This window comes from Lucilia cuprina, chromosome 3 (assembly GCF_022045245.1).
Source record: "Lucilia cuprina isolate Lc7/37 chromosome 3, ASM2204524v1, whole genome shotgun sequence".
NCBI lineage: Eukaryota > Metazoa > Arthropoda > Insecta > Diptera > Calliphoridae > Lucilia > Lucilia cuprina.
In genome coordinates, this window is record NC_060951.1 from 66,628,202 (window position 1) to 66,634,975 (window position 6,774).

The following is a 6,774-nucleotide window of genomic DNA, read 5'->3' on the forward strand; positions in this document are numbered from 1 at the left end:
ATATAATAATAAATTTAAAAATATAAAAAATATTATTAAAAATTACATTATTATTTTATTGTTAAGAATTTTGAACAGTTGCCATTTTTTATGAAAACCCAGCAAATAACAAGGTTTTACTTCAATTACATATAAAACATATCGCTACAATGTGTTTCTCATCCAAATGAAGAATTAAGTTTTATTTATTTAATATTTGTCAAAACATAATCTATCTCACACCGAAAAAGAATCTACATGAAAGCCTTTTGTATAACTCATGTTTTGTAGCCCCCACATATTACATTTCTTTAACATGAAAATTTAATCTAAATATTAACATAAAATGAGAACAATAAACTTCATAGTTACATGATAAATAATATACTTTTTTATACATTGACCACAAGCAATAATGTTAAATTAACTGTACGTATGACTATTTAATAAATTTGTTTCCATACTTATAAATATAAAATCAAATCATAACAAATCATTTATTATATTTAGTACAAAAAAAAACTATTACTTAACCTTCATTAATTTTCTTATACTAATTGTTAATAGAACTTTATATACATTTGTAGAATGTTTTTATTTAATTTAATCTTTTCGATATTTGAATTACTTGTGTAGTTATTGTCGCTTAAATCGATGAATCTCAATTGCTCATAAAATTAATTAAATCTGTTGTTATCTGTTAAGTACGACTTTCTAATTGCTTAACGTAATTTTTAATGCAAATGCATAAAATATAGACAAAAAAGAATAATCAAAATACACTCGTGACTATCTATCAATGAGCACATTTCCTCTTCATTTCGTGTTTATTTTTGTTAAACCATTACTACTAGAATTTCTTTCATTTTATTCAGAATCATTATAATCATCGTCAATGCCATGGTTATTAATACATAAATATGTTTAAATCTAAAAAATGTGCGTGTCACCGTGCCAGTATGTCACAATCGATGCCCAATTTTACGTTATTGAAAATAAAGAAAAATAAATATTTTGAAGAGGTCTTTGACTTTAAATGACAAACGTAATAAAGTGTACGTTTGTTTTTAGGCATATTTGAAGGCGCCAAGCCATTTAAAGGAAATTAGCGAACAAACACATGATAATTATATTGATTTGTTACGTTTTGTTTTGACAAAACTGTCAACATGACCTTGTGAGCGTTTATTGGAGTCTCGATTTAATTCATAGAAACTTTTGCAGACAATTTGGTTTTACTTTGTTCAAAAAAATATGTAGAAAATTGCTAGAACAAATAATAATTTAGGTACTACTTTAATGTCTTTCTAGAATGTTTTGTTTTTAAAATGTGTTTTGTTTAACAAATTGAAATTCACTAATTTTAATATTTACTTTTACAATTAGATCCGGATTAAGCTTCATTTCTTTATTATACACTTCACCTTCGTGAAAAGGGTGTATCTAAGTAAGTCTACCCTATATATACATATATAAGTGTATATGTATATTTCGTGTCCTTATAAATAGCGTAGTCGATTTCTCCCTCTGCCGATGGGGGTATATTGATTTTATCATTCCGTGCGTAACACATCGAAATATTGTTCCTAGATCAAATAAAGTATATATATTCTGGGACCAAGTAAAATTCTAAGGCGAACTAGTTATGTATATCTGTCCGTCAGTCTGTTGTTGTCACGATAGCGTCCTCTATTAATCTTAAATATTTGGTATTAAAAACGGCAAAATCGGTGAACGATTTCACATAGCCCCCATACAAGTGTACGCCCCGCCATATTAAATATTAACAATTCAAATATTAACAAATTCATTGTTTATGAAGCAAATGACAGTTCCTTGACTTCCGAAATTAAATTCTCCATTATAGCGGACAGAGGACCATAATTGGTTCTACCCTCCATATAAAGTCCCTTTTTATTACCCAAAATACATATATCTATGAAATTTTGTAAAGATCGGTCTATATTTGACCTTACCCCCATATAAGGTGTCCATCTGAAATAACATTAACGCTTAATACTAGTTTAAAAATTCGAGTACAATAACGAAATTCGACATAAACATGACTTGTGGGAACCTATACTAGATCTATAAAATTCCAAATAAACTAGTTTTGTATAGGCTAAAATTTCTCTTCCAAAGGATCAGCTCATCAGAGACCTACCTCGACTATAAGTTCCATTTTAAAAACTTAAACTGGCTAAAATAAAACTGTTAAAGTTAAAGTTAACGTTAAAGTTTTTCTCAGGTAAAATTGTTGTCGAGCATAAAGATTTCAACATAGTTAATATCTTTAAAAGGCATGGAGGAAAATCTTCAGAAAAATATTTAGAGTAAGATATTTAAATTTATTTAATATTAGACATTATTGTGAATGTATGTATATAGTTTATTTATTGTTTATTGATTATACATAATCATATATAAATATCAATCAATATTTGTTTTAAATTTTAATTATTATATTTTTAATTTACATATGTATATATGTATATATTTTGTAGTTTCCTATAGTAGCTTTAATTAGCCATATAAGGCCCCATGGGCTCGGTTATGTTCATGAAGAATTAATAAAAAAGAGGATATTCGTCAATGAAATATATTTTGAAATAGCTTCATATTTCATCCATCTATATAAATTTGTTTAAAATTGTTCTTATTTTTTCCGACTATTTAAATAATCGTAAATAATAGATACAAAAAAAAAACATTCGAATAACAAAAACTATTCGAAACGTAAATTTGTTACCCTATACCGAACTTCTAAAAGTACTAATTTAACTCAACATATTGTACTTAAAGTATAGGCACAAACCATTCCACTATAAAGGCTTAAGAAAGTTAGTATTTTCCTTTAAATCATCACAGACAAAAACCATTTAAGGATAGAATTCACCACAATTCCATAACTAAAACACCCATTCTTACATGTATATGAGCATTAATACATTCAAACTCTTGTCTACTAACGAGACACAAAGTCTCTGCAAACAGCAACCTGTCAAGGGGTTGTTGTGTTCGTTCGATTGAAGAGACAAAACGTGAGGGTGGTAAAGGGTGACAACAATGTTGATGTTTATGACGTTTCTAGTCTGTGTGTGTATTTTGTTGTAGAATTATACGGAGAAAACTAACAAACGAATGAATGTTTTGTTTTTTTTTTCTTCTTTATTTTGCTCGGCTTTTTTATTATTGCGAACATAAAGAAGATTTTTATTTTAGCAAAAATACACAACTCGCATTTCGCTGTCTGCCATTGACCAGCATACACCGATAAAACGCGTGACGGAAAATTAAAACGGAAAATAAGAAAAAATATTTCTGAGAGAAAATTGTAATAGATTAAACAAATACAATATAGTACAAATATTAAACGTTATAATTTAAACTAAAAACCACCTGTTCCACAAACAAAAAAGGGAAAAGAAAAAAACAAACAGCAAGTGTGTAATTAATTTATTAAATAATACTACAATTAAATCAGTGACAAAATAAATCAAATATATTTTTCATACAAAAAATCTAAATTAAATAATTTAAATATTAACAACCCCAACCATTTCTCCGGTTAAAAAATTAAAACATAAAAAATTTGTTAATAATAGTTACTACTAAATTTTTGTTGTTGTGTCTAGCTGTTGAATCTAGATAATCGAGCACACTACATGCAGTGATTAAAATGATGTTTTCGTATCGTAATAAAAAAATAGTTAAAGATTAAAATCATTTGAGAAGTGGAGAAAAACGAAATACAACTTGTTGGCGTGTTACACGTTAAATTTTGTTTAAACAAAAAAAAAACCAACAACAAACTTAAATCAAGTGTTGAAAAGTTAAACAAAGTAAATTTATTAACTCAATATGCAATATAAAATATATTAATCCATATAACCACATTACAACAACATTAATAAATATTGAAATACAAATATAAAAATATAACATTTAATATTTTTTGATCTGGTGAGTTACTGACCATTTATGAACGTACCTTAAATAATACTTAAATAATAATTGTAAATTTCTATAAAAGTACTAAAAATAACGCTTAATAATCAGCTATATGGGCAACATTGTTGATATTTCATAACAATAGAGGCATAAACATTAAACAGCAACAAAGAAGGAACATTATTTTCTTATTTTTTATATACTAGTATAAACATAAACTTTATAATTTGTAGGTCAAAGAAATAAATTTATTTATACTTTATAGTGGTGTAGGTCTTAAAATTAATACAAATTTTTAACGGATATTTTAAGAATGTCAGAAAATTGTGTGGAAACAATAGCCGAAATGAGTTTTTACTTGTTTTTGTTTTAAAAAATTACACTCATTTGAGAAAAAAACCTGTATATATATTAGGGTGCCCTAGGACAATAAAAAATGAAAATAATGTGATTCTCAAACCCACTAAAAATCGTTTTATATCATTTCTTAAAAATGCTTTTTCTCGGAACTCTCGAAAAAAACCAATCAATTTTGAATATATTGTATTTCTAAGAATTGTTGTACAGACAGATTTTCAATGATTTGCACTGATTTCCATTTAATTTATAAAAATTACCAGTTAAATTCTACTTCCGAAACTTACTTTTTGTGACAACTACAACATAAATCACTTGTTGGTATTGCAAAATAAACTGAATTTAGCTTATTCGGATTTTGGTACTACAAATTAAATCTTTAAATTTTATATTCAACAAAAAAATCTAAAGAGAATATTAATTCTTGCTAAAATACAGTACATTTATTCTAACTATCATACGACTACTCAGTCAATTTTAAAACTCTTGAAAAGTGTTCTTTTTGTCATTATTGTGAATGATGATTTATCTATGCAACAAATAAAAATGAAATATTGTAACATTTCACTAAAAGAAACAAAAAAAAAAAATGACGAAAAATGAGTTCAAAAATGCAACAACCGCGGACTAATAACAATCAAACAATAGAAAGAGGTGTGTTCGTTCTCTACTTTGTAAATGTGAATGAATGGATGTGCAATTATTTCTTTGTGTTGGTGTGTAGTTTTCAGCTATGCCTTTAAAACTTTAACAGGAAACTTTTAATTTAATTAATTTAGTCACAAAGGCACAATCATATCTGACTGTCTTAATGTCTGGCTGTTTGACTTTCTGTCAGGCTTTGTCAGGCCGTCTGTATGTCAGTCATTAGATGTATCTACTCTTTGTTAAGTGATGAAAATTAAAGAAAAGATAACTAACTACAACTTAAACTAGAACTTAAAAGAATATTGCTAGCACAGCAAGAGTCTTCAACTATACACAAGTAATATTCTCTAAAGTGGCGTGTTTGCATTCTTCTAGTTTATGACATTGACTTTGATGCATACGTTGTCAAAACAACGTAAGTTTAGTTACTGTGAGTGCATTAAGTGTGTAAATGTTTAAATGAGTAAGTAAATGTATTTTAAAATGAATGAATGGTTGAATGAGAGAACGAGTGATATTAATTTGGTTGTTTAAGAATAATGTCACTATGAGATGTCACTGGTTTCACAAAAGTATGCATTCGAAATAATTTTCTTAGAAGCACAAATATATTTCTAATAGAATATCGTAAAATGTCTGAAGATAAATTGGCCTAAAAATGGGTACAATTTTGTTTTTTATTAAAAAAAAAATAAAAATACCAAATTTAAGTTTGTCAATATACATATTCAAAGATTTCGTGATATAATTCATTTTTATTCAATTTAACAAACATGTCTTTAATGTTTTTTTGCTTATTTATTTTTGTTCTTTTATTGTTGTATTGATATTGTTTATTTAAACAACAGTTCCCTTGAAAAACAATTTGTAGCTCTCAATAAATTATCGAGAATACAAATTTTTTTGCTTTACTCGTAAAATTCACTGAAAAGCAGATCAAATTAGTTTTTCACTTTATTGATCACTAAAACATGGTGTAAACTTTGAAATGGCCCACCCACATGTTGTCTGTGATCTATATACATAACATTCACAAAATTATCCTAGTCTAACTACCTATGGATCTAAAAAATATTCTATTCTTTTATAACAATTTTTTACAAAACATTTCATTTATATGTATTTTCTCAAACTCCGACCAAATAAGCGCAAAATTTTTGTATATTTGTATAACAAATTTAAACCAACAGATAATGGAAAAACACAACAAAATAAAAAAAAACGTAAAATATTTTAGCAAACACAACAAATGAAATTAATTTACACTTTATTATAAAAGAAATGCTACAAAATCAGCTTTCAAGAGTTGTCTTAACTTATCAACAATACTTTCACACCTTTCGATCTGCTGTTTTCGTACTTGGTACACACAACAAACACTTCTTTATTTTTTTGTGAAAATATAATTTACTACAACACTGCAACAATTGAGAGCAAATAAAAATAATGATGCTTCTAATGGCGTTTTATATTTTTTCTTATTCAAGTTTGAACAATATTGTTTTTTTTTTCATAATTTCTCAATCTTATTTATTGACCATAAAAACTTATTTTCATTTGAAATCGATATCTTAGCGCTTAAAACAAAAGTAATTAAACAAAATTTTTTCGCCATAAAATGAGTTTTAACGAAAAGAAGAATAACTAAAATAAAACAAAACGTAAAAAATAAATTATGTAAAAAAGATTTAGTTTCTATTTCAACGATGACTAAATATCACACTGAAATAGAGAATTAACATTTAATTTGTCTAATTGAACGCTAATTATGATTATGAATAAATTACTTGGAATTTATTTAAGCAAATAAATCAAATCATTCTCATCAATACCTTAATA

General features: G+C 26.3%; 1 protein-coding gene across 1 annotated transcript in view; it reads left to right on the top strand.

Annotated features, from left to right (window-relative positions):
* Positions 1 to 3,239: 3,239 nt before the first annotated feature.
* The window catches only part of LOC111678925, a 31,008-nt gene continuing 27,473 nt past the window's right edge, over positions 3,240 to 6,774 (top strand). Inside the window, exon 1 of the mRNA XM_023440383.2 lies at positions 3,240 to 3,942. The gene's annotated coding sequence lies outside the window, so the exon portion shown is untranslated. The remainder of the gene's footprint in view (positions 3,943 to 6,774) is intronic.